Source organism: Chiloscyllium punctatum, chromosome 7 (assembly GCF_047496795.1).
Source record: "Chiloscyllium punctatum isolate Juve2018m chromosome 7, sChiPun1.3, whole genome shotgun sequence".
Taxonomy (NCBI): domain Eukaryota; kingdom Metazoa; phylum Chordata; class Chondrichthyes; order Orectolobiformes; family Hemiscylliidae; genus Chiloscyllium; species Chiloscyllium punctatum.
Genome location: NC_092745.1, coordinates 89,540,222 through 89,556,720, shown reverse-complemented (window position 1 = coordinate 89,556,720; position 16,499 = coordinate 89,540,222). Strand labels below are relative to the sequence as shown.

General features: G+C 40.7%; 1 protein-coding gene across 1 annotated transcript in view; it reads left to right on the top strand.

Moving 5' to 3' along the window:
• faf1 (Fas (TNFRSF6) associated factor 1) overlaps positions 1-16,499 on the top strand; it is a 391,777-nt gene that overhangs the window by 284,060 nt on the left and 91,218 nt on the right. The window lies entirely within an intron of this gene.

Below are 16,499 nucleotides of genomic sequence, written 5' to 3'. Positions count from 1 at the left end.
TCCGATCAAATAGCATCTGCAGAGAGAGAAGCAGAATTAACCTTCTCAGTGTTACAAATGTAATCTTTTTTCTGATACCCCACATTGACTCTATTGCTGCTACTGCACCCACCTCCTGCCAAGACACATGTTCTGCCACAGAGGTTTGCCTGCAAAATTTTCCTTCGCTCTCTATAACTCACCCTAACCATCAAAGCAATAACCTCTACGTTGCATATTCACTTACTTGGAACATCTCGCCATATGCATGAGTGGTTACAACTGTGCCACCAACTTTCATTTCCATTAATAGTGGTCTCTCTCATGTTCCAAGAAGAAAGCAGCATATAGCACAAAGAATCAAAAAGACTGTGTGCTGTCTGATTGACTTTGTCCAAACCTTTGGATTGATATCAGAGGCTGCTCTTGACTTACTGTGCCAGGACACTCTCACCGAAGTCTATACTTCCTTTGACTTGACTGAAAATAGCTGACAGCTGTGAAAAGATTCCTGGCTTTGTGACTGTGCTAAAAAGCAGGACAATATTGCGGTCCTTTGAGCCTGACATCCCTGTCTGAGGGACGAGATGCAAAACGACAAAACAAAGTGAATGAGCACAATGAGAGCAAACAAACAGGCTAGAGATGCAGCCTTGCCTAGCTCATGGGACCATGTTTTAGCTGCAGCATTGGAATGATAACTGCCAGAATCCACAATGGAGGTACTTTGGAACAAGTGGGAGAGCTGATGTCATCAGGTTTCTGCTCTGACTTCCGTGTTGAGAAGTGTTAGTATCCGGTTTTCTCAAGGCGAATGGTATGACAAAGTGCCACATAGTAATTTGGTGAAATCTGCTGTTAGTAAAGTTGTTACCTTTAGCCAAAGGGCATAATGTGAAATGATGTGCAGTGCTTTGGTCCTCTGGCAGGAGGTTCTGTGTGGCCCCTAAGTAAACTGTGTTCCAGCTGACATCTTAAACTCGGGCATGATTTTACCAACCTTAGCCATACATTCTAAGAAAGAATGTGACAAATTTGCATCAGTCCTTGACTTCCTTTCATATTACATTTGATTTTTGTCATAGTTTATTTGTTTTCTATTATGTTCTGAGACACTGTACAATATTACTAAGAGAAACGGCAGGCAGCATACAGAGAGAGAGGCACAGCAGGTCAGGCAGCATCTGAGGATCAAGAAACTGGATGTTTCAGGCATAAGGGTCTTGCTCCTCAGATGTTGCCTGACCTGCTGTGCCTTTTCCAGCACCACACTGTATTGACTTTGACCCTCCAGCATCTGCAGTCCTCACTATCTCCCAGCATACAGAGAAAGAAAATAGAGTCTCTCACAAGAAAGCAAAAAATTGTTAGAGAGTGACAGAATGTAAGAAAGAGAAGTGCTCCAAGTCAGAGGCCAAAAATCTTAAAGCAGGATTTCATAGATGATTCTCATCATAATGAGTCAGACTTAGAATCGGATCTTGGCGGTAGGTGAGAGGTATGTAAATATTGTGGTGCAGCAATGTGGAAAGAATGTGTTGATCAAATGGTAAATTCTGATTGCCACTTCCTAAGTGAGCCATCAGAATGTTCTTTGGTCAGGAACAATAATAAAATCAAAACAGTTCTTGAAAAGAAGTACCAAGTCAAATCAGCAAAAAGTTTCTTTATATTGGCTCAAGAAATAAACAAGATCATCACATAGAATATTTAATCTTTCAACAAACAATAAAATTACAAAGATTGGTTCAACAGATGTTGCCTTTGCCACTGATCATGAAATATTCAGAGTATTAACAAACATTGAATAAATAGTCATAGTGTAGATTCTAATCTTGAAAATGTTGAGAGTGAAGCAGATCACAGAAGGAGATCATTGGGCACATTGTGTATGTGTTGACCCTCTGAAGTCATGTTTCATGGATTGCCATTCTCCTGTTGTCTTCCTGTATTCTTGAACATATTTCCTTTTTGGATAAGCCTAATTACCTTTCAGATGTATCGTCTGAACCTGCCAGTAGTCACAGGGTATAGAGATGATCAGGAGAAATCACATAATAAATTATGTAAATCTAATTAAAATAGTTTAAAGCAGAAAGTAAATGAAATAAATTCATTACAAAAGGTATATATTTTGTCCAAAAATGTATTTGAAAATAATTTGTTGTGCATTTAGATATTTGTATATTGGTCACCTTACTTGAGGAAGAATGTAAATATGTTGAAGGCAGTTCAGAGAACGTTCACTCGACTAATACCTGGGAATGGCTGGGCTGTCTTCCGACAAAACTTTATACAGTCTAGATTTGTATTCATTTGGAATTTAGAAGAGTAAGAGTCAGTTGGATTAAAAGATGTAAAACTCTAAAGCAATTTACAGGGTAGATGGTTCCTCTTGTGAAGACTCAAATATCAGGGGTCACTCATTTAAAAAGAGATTAGACAATTTTTTTTTCTGAGGATTACGTGCCTTTGAAACTGTCTTGCTAAACAAAAGTAGTGAAAGCAATGTCTTTGAGTTAGATAGATCCATTGTTAACCAGGAGTATGAGAGGTTATTAGTGGTAGTTGGGAAAGCAGATATGAGATTACAATCAGACCAGCCATGATCTTATTGAATGGCGGAACAGGCATAAGGGGCTGAATTTCCAGAGGCTCAAGGGAGGCTCCATTAATATCCCCATCATCAGTAGTGGGACAACCTGGTAATCATTGCAAAAGATAAGGCTGTAGCATTTCCAACAATCTTCAGCCAGAAGCACTGAGTGAATGATCCATCTCAGCCTCCTCCATAGGGCTCCAGCCTCTCAGATGTCAGTTTCCAGCCAATTTGCTTGTGATACTAAGAAATGATTCGGGGCACTGGATACTGCAAAAGCTATGGACTCTGACAACATTCCAGCAATAATACTGAAGATGTGTGCTTCAGAAATTTCCACTCTTCTAGCCAAGCTGTTACAATACAGCTACAACACTGACATCTACCTGACAATTTGGAAAATTGCCCAGGTATGTCCTGTACACCAAAAAAAATCAAATCCAATCCAGCCAATCATCACCTCATCGATTTACTCTCTGTCATCAACAGTGCAATCAAGCAGCTACTGCTCAGCAATAATTTTTACACTAACAGCCAGTTTAGGTTCCACCAGGGCCATTCACCTCCTAACCTCATTACAGCCTTGGTTCAAAATGGGAAAAAGAGCTACATTCCAGAAGTGAGGTGAGAGTAACTGCCCTTGACATCAGGGTAATATTTGACCAATTATAACATCAAGAAGCCCTATCAAAATTGGAGTCAGTAAGACTGACAGAAAACACTCTGCTGTTTAGAGTAATAGCTTGCATTAAGACAGATGGTAATGGTTGTTGGAGGTGCTTAATCTCAGCTCCAAGGCATCTCTGCAGGAGTTCCACAAGGTATATTTTCTGAGCAATCTGTTCAGAGATGTTATTACACACATATGAACCCAGGTCTCCTGGCTTAGAGGTACAAACAGTACTACTGTGCCACAAGAATCATGAGTTGCTCTGGGTAGTTACCTATGCCTGCCATCTTCAGCTGTTTCATCGTCAATGTTCTCTTCACCATAATGTCAGAAGTCGGAATGTTCATTGATGATTGTGTAATGTTTGGGACCATTCACAACTCCTCAGATACTCAGGTAGCCTCTGTTCAAATGCAGCAAGATCTGGCCAATATCCAGGCTTGCAAGTAACATCGGTGCTACACAAATGCCAGACAATGACAAACTCCTATAAGAGACAATCTAACCACTGCACCTTGTCATTCACTGACATTACCATCACTGAATCCCCCACTATCAACATGGATTACCATTGACCAGAAATTGAACTGGACTAACCATATAAATACAGTGGTTACAGAGCAGATCAGAGGCTAGGAATCCTACAGCAAGTAACTTACCTCATAATCCCCAAGGCCTATGCAACCTCTTCAAGTCACCAGTCAGGAGCCAGATTGAATGTGCCCCACCTGGATAAGTGCAGCTTCAACAACACTCAAGAAGATTGACACTACTCAGGACAAAGCCTGCTTGATTGGACCTACATCCTCAAACATTCACACTGTCAACTGTTGATGGACAGAAATAGCAGTATTTGCTATCTACAAGATGCCATGAAAAAATGCACTTAAACACCATAGCATCTTCCAAACCCACAGCCACTACCACGTAGAAGAAGAAGGCAACTGATACTTGACAACACCATGACTTACATGTTTGTCTCCAAGCCACTCATCATCCTGACTTGTCACTGGGTCAAAGTCCTGGAACTCTGTACCTAATGGCATTGTGGGGGGTACTTATACCAATGGACCTTTTGGCTAAGATCAAGTGTCTGTTCTTATCAGGACAAGTGTCGAGTTGCGAGTCATCAGAGCTAGTGAAGAGATCATCGCTGGATCATGATTGGACGTTGGAGGATCGTTTGGTTGTGCTGACCTGCTCTTGGTGGATCTTCAAGCTGGCTTCGGCTTGGCGCCGATTCAGGGACCAGCCAACCTCAGAGCTATGGCCTCGACAGCTGCCCGCAGCCCTGGGCAGGGGGTTCGAAACACAGTCAGGGTGACTGTGAAGAAGATTGAGGATCGTACACCACTCGACCGCACCCTGTTTATTAAGAAGGTACTGTTGGGATGCTGTGGTCTCGCCGCAGCGGACGTGTACTGCCTGCAGTATTTCCCTGGGGCAGGCTACTTTGATGTGACCTTCAGAAGCGTGAAGCAGTGCGAACAGCTCCTGAAGGTCTTCAAGGAGAAGGAAGGGGAGCCGTTGTTTTCCATTTTGTCGGCAACCCCATTGTGTGTGCTTCCTGCACAGAGGAATCGGGTTGTTACAATCCATATGTACAACCCCTACGTTCCAGCGGCTGATGTCCTGACTTTCCTGGGAAGGTACGTCCAAGTTGAGGGAGAAGCCACTGATGTGATCGACCCCTTTGGGATCTGGACCAGTAAGCGGCAGGTCAGGGTAACTCTGAGGGCCGATGATAGTGGGAACATCCTCCACCCACCCTCGAGCTTCGCAATTGGAGGGAGCAGAGGCTACCTGACATATGCAGGGCAGCCAAAGTGTGCCAAACCTGCGGGAAGTCGGGACACGTGGCGGTGGATTGCAAAGTGACCATCTGCAGGAACTGCAAACAGGAAGGTCACTTGACTAAGGACTGCCAGGAAGAAAAGAGCTGCAACCTGTGCGGAGAGGCGGGCCACATGTATAAGACCTGCCCAAGACGGGGGGCCCCACTTAAGCACAGATGGCTGGAGGTGGCAATGTGAGCCGTGGACCCCCAAAGACCAGTAAGGTCCACCCGGACAGCAGGGAAACGGAGTCTGGTGGCACCCAGAAGAAGAACAGGCTGGAGTGGAGGAGGCGGCAGCCAGCGGAGAGACACAGCAGCTGATCCTAGCTCTAGCCGGGCAGATGGAAGAAATGGAGGAGGAGGTAATCAAGCAGGCAGAGGAATGGATACCTGTTAAAAACAGGAAGAGGAAATCTTGCCAGGCCCCCAAAGCCTCCCAGCAAAAGGGGAAAAGACAGCTGCACAAGGGAGGGACAGCCAGCTCTTCGGAGGGGGAAGATGGGCGCAAAGAAGGCCATCACCACCAGAAGAAGAGTCAGAGCGCCATCGGTAAAGAGGAGGGCATTTCTTCCCAACCAGGAAACAATGTATCCCCCGAAGCCCACCCTCCACCCAGTGAGAACCAGGGGGTACCCACTGCCCCACAACTACAGGCAACCGAGAGCTGTGATCCTCTGACAGTCCCATTGTCAGACACAGAACTGGACAGTGAGGACCCTTGCCTTGGCTCAATGACACCAGAGCGGGTAAATGACCCCAGTGAGGAGCTGGATAGCTACCTCAGCCCAGCGAAGGTCCAGCAGTTCGTGCTTACCTTGGGGATGTAGACAGCCACCCCAGAGACAGGACAGTCAAATGGACAATGGTAACCCCATAAACTGGGGGTTAAAGAAATTTCATTTGCTTTCATATAACAGGGCACCCACTCAGTAGGTGGGTTCCGCTGAAGCCACAGCCAAATACCAAGAGACTGGATAGTTAATAAAGGTAACTGTTAATAGGATAACTATAAATTTGATTGATTCAATCCGTGCTTTGTAATGTTAAGACATGCAATGTATATAACTATGAACGACATGGGAAATTGTACAAGTACCAAAGATTTATTTATATGAATAAAGTATATTTTGAAATAAAAAAAAAGGTACTTACACCAATGGACTGCAGCAGCTCAAGAAGGCAGCTCACCACTGCTATCTTGAGGGTAATTGGGCAATAAATGCTAGACCAGACAGGGAACCCCATATCTCATGAATGAATTTTAAAAAACAAATGGATTGAGCAAGTGTAGTATTCAGTGGCATCTTCTGCTTTAGTTTTACAACAGCATGCAAATGTGTTTCGCAATTTGATAATAACTAGGTAATCTGTTTTTGTGATTTTGATTTAGGGCCAGATATTGGCCTGAACACTAAGGATAACTCCCCTGCTGTTCTTCTAACAGTAATTTAACATATTTTAAGCTTGGAAGGAACTGGCAGTCTGGGTTTCAGTTTTATGTTTCTTACAAAAGTTGGAAGCTCTGACTTTGCACTATTCACTCCTTACTGCACTGGACTGTCAACCCTGATTTTCATGCAGTCAGGCTCTAGGCTTGGACCTGAAAACAGAGTCTTGTATATCAGAGGTGAGAGTGCTACTAATGAAGAACAGTTGACACACACTCTTTTGTTTGGTTAGCCTTCTTGGTCAGCAGAGCTTTCCATCACCTGTCCGAGTGTTCATCCAAAATTAAGGCTCAAGTTGGTGACTGTGCCCCAGTTAACTGCGCTGATGTCTGCCAAACCCATACCTTATTTGCAAGTATGAATATCCAACTGACAATGATGCAGTAACCAGTCATTGTACAGGAGGTCTTTGGATGCATGATAGCTGAATGCACAATAAGTGTTACTGAGCCAGTGCAGACATTGTTGGCTGAGTAATGGGTATATGCAAATTAAATTAGTGTACTCCGGCACCTTGGAGCTGATAACCTTAACCAGCAGTGAGGTGTTAAGCGTTGTGCATTGGCTTGATTGTAGGAGTTGCCAGGAAGGTGGTATATTTAGATAACAGATGTCTTTGCATTCACAGATTTGTTTGAAAGGGTTTAGTCTTTTATCCATTAATTCTCCTGAGGAATGCACAAAACAGTGAAGATATTTGTCCATAACTAAGGGTTTGATTCATAAATGCCATGTTGACATATCGGTGCAGTGTATGTATGGGGGCCAAACCACTTCCAAGTTCCTCTGAAGCCACAAGGTATTCAGTTTCCATGTGTCACCAGAAGGAGGTACTGCAGAAGACTTGCTAGTAGAGAAGCTCGTACTGGCAGTGAGAGACTTAGGCTGTCCTTGGTACAGCTGCTAACCAGTGGTGTAGACTGGAAATGAAAAACAGTTGAGTACTCAGAAAACAAGGAACAAGCTAACTTTCTTCACCTATACTCTGGATGCATCACATTGATTGGCTAGTATGTAATTCCAATCTTAGATTCTATGCTTATAGCTGCCAGTCCATGTTTCATTAAGTAATATGGATTCTAAACACCTTTTTTTAAAATTTTCTTTTCCTTGATTTTCACTCTGTTTCCAGCTTAGACTGTGATCCTTCTTAAGCAGGAGTTATCTTTAGGCTTCAAGTTGTCCCTCCTGGCAAGAAACAAGGTGATCTATCTGACTGTCCCAAAACTGATAATTTTCTTACAGATGTTAGAAATTTTTTATCATTAAGCAGGTGATTACAGTGTCAGATTCCCAATGACTCACTGGGTTAGTCTGTGGGAAAGGGAGGTCTACTATTCCCAAAGTTATCACAAGTGTGAAAAGATGGAATAAAATGTATAAATTAATCATGTAAATCAATACAAATGGGTATGATACAGTTGAGGTTATTGAGATGTGGTTGCAGGTTTACCATTGATGGGAACTGAATATCAAGGGATATTCAGTTTTTAGGAGAGACAGAATAAAGGTAAAACAAATGGGCTAGCATTGCTTGTTTAAGAGGAAACTAATGCAATATTGAAGAAGAATATTAACTCCAATGAAGTGGATTTTGTATGACTAGAGCTTAGAAATACCAAGGTGCTGAAAACTATAGTGGTGATTGTATTTAGACCCTCAAACTGTAGTGGTAACTTTGGGAAAGGCATTACACAGGAAATTAGAGATGCAAACAATTAAGATACAGCATATAATTACAGATAATTTTAATCTGCATATGGATTGGACAAATCAAATCAGCAACAATTCAATAAAAGAGAAATTCCTGAAGTGTGTACAGAATTATTTTTGGATCAATGCATCACAAAACCAACGAGGTAACAGGCCATCCGAGACTGAGCACGAGAAAGAAATAATTGGCAATCTAGTCAATCTTGAGAGGCCCCTTTGGGAAGAGGAACCAAAAATTATGTAGCTGATTTTGAGACTCATCCTGAATCTATATATGAGAACTTATGATTGTGTGAGGCACAACCTGCCTATGATAAACTGGGGAACATTACTTAAAGGGATGAAGATGGATAGGCAATGGCATGGATAAACTGCAACAATTGTTCATTTCTGTTTGACAGAAGCAAAATGGGAGGCATGGCTTGGCAATGCCTAACAAGGGAAATTAAACTAATAGTATTAGATCTAAGGAAGAGGCATACAAATCAGCCCAGAAAATGGAGTGGATCTGAATATTAGAAGCAGTCTAGATTTCATCAAAAGAAAACAAAGGGATTGATTAAGTTGGAGAAGATATAGCATATGAGAGTAAGCTTGTAGGGCTCATACAAACTGATTGTAAAAGCCCCTGTAGATATGTGAAGAGGAAAGGATGGTTGGAGACAAATCTAAGAGCCTTACTGCCAGAAAAAAAGCAAGTTATAATTGGGAACAAGGAGATGACACGGCAACTAAATATATAATTTGGTTCTGTCTTCACAAAGGAGGAAACAAATAATGACCTGAAATGACCTGAATTCGGGGACTAGTTAGAAGGAGGCACTGAAGGAAATCCATATTAGTAGAGAAATGGTGTTGGGGAAATTGATGGAGTTAAAGGCTGATAAAATCCCAGAGCCCAATAATCTAGCTTCGAGAATTTGAAGAAATGGCCCTACAAATGGTGGATGCATTGTTGGTCATCTTTCAAGATTGTATAGACTCTTGAACAGTTCCTACAGATTGGAGACCAGGTAATGTAACCGTCTAGTTTTTTTAAAAAAAGGTGGGTGGAGAGAAATCTGGGAATTATTGCCTGACATCAGTAAGGCAGAGATGTTAGAGTTCATTGTAAAAGATGAATAGCATAGTAGAGCTTTTAGAGAACAGTGATAGGATTGGGTTGAATCATGGATTTGCATGACATAAAAGACCCAACATAAAAGATTAGTAAGTAAAATTCATACACAAAATTGGGACTAGTGCATTGACTTGGCTAGAGAACTATTTGGCAGACAGTAAGCAAACAGTAAGAATAAAGGGTCTTTTTCTGAGAGGCATACATTGACAAATGGGGTACTACAGAGAAAAGTCCTTGGATCCCAGCTGTTCAGAATGTATTTTAGTGATTTAGATGAGAGAACTAAATACAATATTTAAACATTTGCAGACAACACAAAGCTGGTTGGGAAAATGAACTGTGAGGAGCATACAGAAATGCATCAACGTGATTTAGACAAGTTGACTGAGTGGATAAATGCATGGCAAATGAAGTACCATGTGAATAAATGTGAGGTTACCCACTTTGAAACAAAAGTAGTTTGGGAAAGGGGAGATGCAAGAGACCTAGGTGGTGTTGTATACCAGTCACTGAAAGTAAAGGTGCAGCAGGCAGTGAAGAAAGCAAATGGCATGTTGACCATCATAGCGAAAAGATTCATGCATTGCAGGAGGGAATGTCTTGTTGCAGTTGTACAGTGCCTTGATGAGACCATAGATTCAGTATTGCCAAGTTTTGGATGTCTCATCTGAGGGTAGATATTTTGGTTATTGAGAAATTGCAAAGAAGTTAATCAGACTGATAGCTGGGTGGCAACATCAACATATAAAGAGAGACTGGATTGGTTAGGACTATATTCACTGGAGTTTGGAAGAATGAGAGGACTTTTGACACCAATTAAATTTTAACAAGATTAATTAGGGTGAATGCAGGAAGGATGTTCCCAAAATTGTCTTTTGACAAAACCCTTTGAGCCTCTCATCTACCCTATTCATCTCAAGAGCACTCATCAGTCCTTACCTCTGCTTTCCTACAGTTAACAGTACAGTTGGATGTGTGGTATTCTCATTTTTGAATTAGCTTTTTGGATTCATTCTTAGGAGCTCCACCAAGTCCTATGGGCTTTCCTCACAGTTCCAGCGTTCTGAACAGAGGATCCCACTTCATTACAGTGGAATATTTAAGCCTCCAATTTTCATCCCCGCCTTCAGTATTTTTCCTTGTAATCCATGGAGGATATCTTGGCATTCTGAACTATCTTTTCATTGCCCTAGTTACTTGCCTTCTATTATTCTCCCATCCTCTCTCCTCCTTGAGTTTATAGAGGTGACAGCAAAACTGTCTATCCTTAAGGATTATCTCATAATTCACAGCCATCACTGTTGCTTGTTTAGTTTCCGGTCTTGGTTCTTATTTTAAAAGGCAGTGACTATTTAAGTTCTTCCAAGAGAGTGACTTTTTTTGAGAGCTTCATATGTAGTTTCAGTTCCTAATGCTGGTATCCACCTCTCAAAATTACTTTGAATTTAAAACGGTTAAGAATCTTGGGTTTGTTTTGCCCTTACCAACTTTTACAGATGCTCTATTGAAAGCATACTGACTGGGTGCATACTGGCCTGGGATGGTAATTGTGTTGAGACTGTATTGCTGGAAATGCACTGCAGGTCAGGCAGCATCTGAGGAGCAGGAGAATCGGCGTTTCAGGCTGGAACCCGAAACGTCGATTTTCCTGCTCCTTGGATGCTGCCTGACCTGCTGTGCTTTTCCAGCGATACACTCTCAACTCTGATGTCCAGCGTCTGCAGACCTCACTGTCTCCTAGTATGGTAGCCCAAGACTTTAAAAAGCTCCAGAAGGTTGTGTGCATAGCCCAGCCTATCACAGACACCAGCCTGCCATCCATGGACTCCATTTACATGTTTTGTTGCTGCAGAAAGGATGCCAACATCATCAAAGACCCATTGCACCTTAGTAATGCTCTCCTACAACCTCTTCTGTCAGGCAGTAGATACAGAAGCTTGAACATACACAACAGCAGGTTCAGGAACAGCTTCTTCTCTGCTGTTATTAAACTGCTAAAAGGACTCTCTAACTTCAGATAATGCTGATCTTGCCTAGTACACGCCCTGTGCGATGTAACCTGTATGCCTCTAAGTTGTTTTTTTCACCCTGTGATCGGTATGTCCTTGCTTACTGTGATCTGCCTGCACTGCTCATAAACAAAGCTTTTCACTGTACTTAGGAACACGTGGCAATAAATAAATCAAATCAAAGGCTATTTCCTTAAATTTCAATCTTTTGCCTGTATGCTTCCAGAACTAACTCAAGTTAAAAGAAAACACTCAACTAATTATCTTTAACCAATGGAAATTGGGGAAGATGATTTGCTTACTTATAGATAACCTTCTCCCATCTTAAATTCCCCCTCTCGCATTCAGGTCGTCACACAAAGATAGACAAGACATGGATATTAAAAGTGAAAAAGGAAAATATTATCAGGGAAACAGTTTGTTAGCAGAGATTGGCAATAGTTTTCAATGAGTTGTTTTCTTTCTCTTCCTTTCACTTTCTTGATGTTGAGACAGAATTGTTTGCACACCAATTTAGAGTACTTCACTCACTGGTTGAAATTTCAACACTTTCAGAATCTCGAGTGAGTGTTTCATTTCAATGAGAGAAATTGCAGAAGGTGGTGAGCAGAAGGCAGTTGGCTGTTACCCTAGACTTTCTGGCTGGCAGTTGGCTGGTCCCTCCACATTGAGAGAGAAAGAGAGGTTTTCTTGATGCTTTTCCTTGCAAACCAATTTTCTACTGCACTGGGCCCACACTACCCTTGGCCACCTGATCTGGAGCCAATAAAAAAAGTGTTTTTTAAAATTGCAGCCATCTTGTTGACAGTCTCTTTAGTTTAAAGTAGTATCTTCCTTTTTTTCAGTCTATAGTGCAAAAATAAAAAAAATAAAAAGATGTTCCAAACCTAAGAATTCCTGTAAAACCCTCATTATTCCCAGTGTTGCTACTGAGAATAATACTTCTTCCCTACTTGCCAAAGGCTTTAAGTTGACATTTACTGCAATATAAAAATAATTGTTACCTGTTATATTGCATACTTCAAATCAATCTATTAACCCTTTATTTACAATGTGATAGTAAAAACATGACTTGAGAGGATCTAGTTGTCCCATGGTGTTGTTTGTTGTACTGAGCTTTGAAACTTGAACTCAACATGGTTATTTAGTATTGTTGAAAACTAATCAAAATCTTTTAATATTGTATCACGTTGTATTTTACTACTTTTACTGATTTCATGCAAACAGTTCTCTGAAAACAATTCCTCGAGTAGTTTAATTACAATGAGTTATTCTAAAATATTCCGAAATTGAAAATTCATTTTAAGTGCGACAATTTAATTTTTAATGAAGCATTGCAGGTGTAAAATTTCACCATTACGTTTTTTCATTTGATGGTCAATCTTTTCTATTCTAATTGGGCATTATTGAATTCTGCCTTGTTATTGAATTTGGCCCAGTAATAATATTCTTCTCAATCATCTGTATTCCTCGAGCTGAATTGGTTGCCTGGAGTTGTTTTGTTTTGCTCTTCAGTTGCCAGTTTAAAATCTTGTTTAATAACAAGTTTGTAACATATTTGTTATTGACCAGTGGTGTTGCAAATTAGCTCAACAAAATGACAACCAGTAACCTACAATTTTGCTCTTGATTGTTCTTTGAGAAACTGCCTTTATTTTGTTCGTCACAGCAGTTTGTTATTGACTGATGAAAATTCACCTAATTATTAAATCAAAGCAGAATTGATGTCAACTAGCACATGAGGCCCAGGAAGAGTTAAAAATATTTGTGAATCATTTGTGTTGTAAGTTCAGGTACATGCCGAAATTCAACATACTGATATATTTATTAGATATGTATCACTGCAATTCAACGCAGTGTGCAAATTGGGACTTGTGTCCCTTGTTCTCTCTCATATCTGCCATGCAGGCTAGAGTGCTAAGTAGCCTGGGCACCTTTCAGCAGTAGGTTTTCCTCACCTGTCATTCCTAATCATCAAGTAATTAACCATATTCACAGCTGCTGACCCTTGGCACAAACAGGGCTTTGAATGATGCACGCCTGGTTGGAGAGCAGTTGACCGTGCTGGTCCCATTTGACCCATTTGCAAATCCACTACAGGTGTGGGCTTCAGTACAGGACATAGCTTCCAAAGTTTTGTGTTGTCCTGCTGCTTAGCCTACTGAATAGGGATTTCGCTGTAGGTAGTTAGGAAACAGATGGAGTTTAATTGTTGTTCTGTGGAGAGGGACAGAGGGGCACATGATCTGAACTGTTTTCCAGTAGAGTAGTCATCTAAACGTTCCGTCTGTGCATGTTGTGTTTAGAAAGAGGTAGTTAAAGTATCAGCCTTATTTAGGGCTCCCCCAATAGAGTCCTTTACAAACTAGTTTACAAAAGATTAAGATTCCACAACATCTGGAGCCTTTGTCACTTTCCCACTGTTTCTTCCTGGTTTTTTAGGGCTCCTATTACCGTTGGATTATGTTGGACATTCTCATTTTCTCCTTTTCTCCACAGCTTTTGATATGTCTAGATCAATTTGCAGCATGGTTTAACACTAGATCTGCTTTCTGCCAACAGCATTTATTCTTTAGTAGTATCCTTACAAATGAGCTAGTGTATTCCTGTAACTTCAGAAGTTTTAAAGAACCATCGAAAGGGCAGCATCTAATGACTTTATTAGTGTAAGGTTTCAGATGGACTTGTTCATTGTTCACTTCTTCTTGTCAACTATTCATAATTACTACAGTATTGTCTGATGCACTTGTAAATGATTTCCTAGTAAAACAAGAAGTTGGGATAAAAGGTATTTGGCTGAGTAGAATAACACCGCAAGTCCTTGTCAGATAATTGTTTGAAAGGTGGCAGACTGACAAATTTATTCTCTCCATGCTTCATGTACAAGGCAAATCAAAACCATGATCATGACTACATAGTTCAGATATTAGTAAAGGATTACTTATATCATCTTTCCAATCAAATTAAAAGTTATGAACTAATTCCAAATCTAAATATAGCACATATCCAACTCAGTTCAAAAATTGTTACTTGAAATATATTGTGATTCCTATTCTCCTTAATATAACATTTTGAAGTACCGAATTACATTGGATAAAATATCCCTAACTACAAAATGCTAAAGTATCTGGATATCCATGCCAATACAAGCATTTTGGGCCCATTCCAAATTATCCTTCAAAAGGTGGTTGTCAGCACTATCCTGTTGAGTGTAAGATGAAAAGCTTCAGTCTGTGTCTCTTTTCAGCAATTTTCAAGTTCTGAACTATCAAGAAAAAGATCTGTGGATCTGGAAATCTGAAATAAAAACCGATAATACTGGAGATTCTCTGGACTTGAAGCATCTATGGAAAGAAAAATCCAGATTATTGGTGAGAAAGTGCTATCAAGTGGCACACTCAACAACACTTTCTTTTGCTTCACTAACGATTGAGTATCGACAGGGTCTTAATTGTTCAGATTAGATTTTTCTGGAGAGGAAATGCCTGGCTGATTTTCCACTTTGGTAAATATCAGTTTACTGAATATGAGAGATGTGACTAGTTCTATGGCATTCTTTTTGAAAACTAAAGCCAGTTGATGCTGGAGTCTACAGCCTCTGCTGTATCTAGCGTGTGCCTAACTATTTCTTGATACCAAATGGACTAAATTAATTATTTTTGTCAGACTAACCTCTGTAATGAAGAGAACCTCAGGAGTAGACTGAGGTGGATCAACCATTTGGCAGTTATGGTTGAAGACAGTTGCAAACTCAACCTTGCCTTTTATATTCATATGCAATTCTCCCCCTGTCATTGAGCTTGGGAATGTTTGTGTAGCCCCCTCTTATTGGCTGTTCAGCTGTCCACTACTCTTCACAATGGGTGGTAGGCAGGACTACAAAGCTTTGATTGTACCATTTGCTATAAGATTAGTTATATCTCGGTATAATATTCTAGTATCTCTATCTAGCATGCATATGATCTTTGCCTTCTTTCCCACCACTTTGCCACATAGTTAAGGATTTTTGATTCAAAATATAATGTTCCTTGATGGGCAAGTTGTCATCATTTTGAACGGTTGGTAGCAAGTACCATACAGCCATTAATGTCCATTATAGGAACACAGGAGCAGGCCATTCAATGTGTCGAACCTGCTCCACCAACCGAGATCAGCTATTTCGATGCCATTTTTCCTTGCCATTCACATATCGCTTCTTGTTGGTATCAGGAAACTATTTCGTTCTCCATCCTGTATTACTTCCCTACAGAATTTTGACAGCCCTCGCGGGAGGTGAGGAGGTGCAGAAGAATTCCAAAGATTCACAGCCCTCTGTAGAAAGAAAGATTCTCCTCATCTCAGTCCTAAATGGTTTGTCCTTTTTTTTCTGGAACTGTGACCCCCTGTTTCTAGATCCCCAGCTAGGTGAAGCATTCTTTATATATCTACACTCAGATAATTTTGCAAGTATCATTGAGGTCATTTTTCATTCTTTTAAACTCTGGAGAATATAGGCCCAATGTCCTCAATTGCTCCTCATAAGATAGTCCCACAATCCCAGTTATTAGTCTGATGAACTCCCACACACTCCCTCCATGGAATGCTGCTCCACTTCCTGGAGCACTCCAGTGTGTCTTTTGAGTGTTAATTTTGTCTTCCCTTAGAACACTTTGCATTTTTGAATTTGTACACAGACCCTGAAGGTAGCAAACACTTTTTGGCTATCTGGACACACAATCCCATCCATCATAGTTGATTTTGAAATTTTGCACAAATGCTTGTAGAACTGGCTTCAGGAAGATCACTAACATTTATTCTGTAGTCTTATTTTATCTAGAGGCTTCACTTTCTCAAAGGCAGTTAGCAATGGGCAATAAATGCTGGCTGAGCCAGCATCACCCATATCCCATGAATTAATAAATAATTAAGTGTGGGAGAATTGCTAATAGACTTCATCTAGACTTGTCTGTGGCTTTCACTGAAGTACGACAACATGGTGGTGATAACTCCTTTGTACATTCAGATTTCTGTTAACTTCAGGAGGCCTTTGTTGTCAAACACTTGCTGTTGTAGTTTGTGGAAGCTTAGCTTGTCATGGATGATGTAGTGTTGGATCTCTTTTTCTGTGGCTACATTTAGAAAGAG